Genomic DNA, 2,180 nt, shown 5'->3' with positions numbered 1-2,180 from the left:
ATATGATTATCTCAATAGATGCAGAGAAAGCCTTTGATAAAATTCAACATCCATTTATGATAAAAAAAAAAAAACTCTCCAGAAAGCAGGAATAGAAGGAGCATACCTCAACATAATAAAAGCTATATATGACAAACCCACAGCAAACATTATCCTCAATGGTGAAAAATTGAAAGCATTTCCTCTAAAGTCAGGAACAAGACAAGGGTGCCCACTCTCACCACTACGATTCAACATAGTTTTGGAAGTTTTGGCCACAGCAATCAGAGCAGAAAAATAAATAAAAGGAATCCAAATTGGAAAAGAAGAAGTAAAACTCTCACTGTTTGCAGATGACATGATCCTCTACATAGAAAACCCTAAAGACTCCACCAGAAAATTACTAGAGCTAATCAATGATTATAGTAAAGTTGCAGGATATACAATCAACACACAGAAATCCCTTGCATTCCTATACACTAACAATGAGAAAATAGAAACAGAAATTAAGGAAACAATTCCATTCACCATTGCAATGAAAAGAATAAAATACTTAGGAATATATCTACCTAAAGAAACTAAAGACCTATATATAGAAAACTATAAAACACTGATGAAAGAAATCAAAGAGGACACTAACAGATGGAGAAATATACCATGTTCATGGATTGAAGGAATCAATATAGTGAAAATGAGTATACTACTCAAAGCAATCTATAGATTCAATGCAATTCCTATCAAGCTACCAACGGTATTCTTCACAGAGCTAGAACAAATAATTTCAGAATTTGTATGGAAATACAAAAAAACCTTGAATAGCCAAAGCAATCTTGAGAAAGAAGAATGGAACTGGAGGAATCAACCTGCCTGACTTCAGGCTCTACTACAAAGCCACAGTCATCAAGACAGTATGGTACTGGCACAAAGACAGAAATATAGATCAATGGAACAAAATAGAAAGCCCAGAGATAAACTCATGTACCTATGGACACCTTATCTTTGACAAAGGAGGCAAGAATATACAATGGAGAAAAGACAATCTCTTTAACAAGTGGTGCCGGGAAAACTGGTCAACCACTTGTAAAAGAATGAAACTAGAACACTTTCTAACACCATACACAAAAATAAACTCAAAATGGATTAAAGATCTAAATGTAAGACCAGAAACTATAAAACTCTTAGAGGAGAACATAGGCAAAACACTCTCCGACATAAATCACAGCAGGATCCTGTATGACCCACCTCCCAGAATATTGGAAATAAAAGCAAAAATAAACAAATGGGATCTAATTAAAATTAAAAGCTTCTGCACAACAAAAGAAACTATAAGCAAGGTGAAAAGACAGCCTTCAGAATGGGAGAAAAGAATAGCAAATGAAGCAACCGACAAACAACTACTCTCAAAAATATACAAGCAACTCCTACAGCTCAATTCCCGAAAAATAAATGACCCAATCAAAAAATGGGCCAAAGAACTAAATAGACATTTCTCCAAAGAAGACATACAGATGGCTAACAAACACATGAAAAGATGCTCAACATCACTCATTATCAGAGAAATGCAAATCAAAACCACAATGACGTACCATTTCACGCCAGTCAGAATGGCTGCAATCCAAAAGTCTACAAGCAATAAATGCTGGAGAGGGTGTGGAGAAAAGGGAACCCTCTTACACTGTTGGTGGGAATGCAAACTACTACAGCCACTATGGAGAACAGTGTGGAGATTCCTTAAAAAACTGGAAATAGAACTGCCTTATGATCCAGCAACCCCACTGCTGGGCATACACACTGAGGAAACCAGAAGGGAAAGAGACATGTGTACCCCAATGTTCATCGCAGCACTGTTTATAATAGCCAGGACATGGAAGCAACCTAGATGTCCATCAGCAGATGAATGGATAAGAAAGCTGTGGTACATATACACAATGGAGTATTACTCAGCCATTAAAAAGAATACATTTGAATCAGTTCTAATGAGGTGGATGAAACTGGAGTCTATTATACAGAGTGAAGTAAGCCAGAAAGAAAAACACCAATACAGTATACTAACTCATATATATGGAATTTAGAAAGATGGTAACGACAACCCTGTATGCAAGACAGCAAAAGAGATACAGATGTATAGAACAGTCTTTTGGACTCTGTGGGGGCAGGGGGATGATTTGGCAGAATGGCATTAAAACATATATAATATCCTA

The sequence above is a fragment of the Bison bison genome, unplaced genomic scaffold (genome assembly GCF_000754665.1).
Source record: "Bison bison bison isolate TAMUID 2011002044 unplaced genomic scaffold, Bison_UMD1.0 scf7180017864506, whole genome shotgun sequence".
NCBI lineage: Eukaryota > Metazoa > Chordata > Mammalia > Artiodactyla > Bovidae > Bison > Bison bison.
This window is presented reverse-complemented; position numbering follows the sequence as displayed.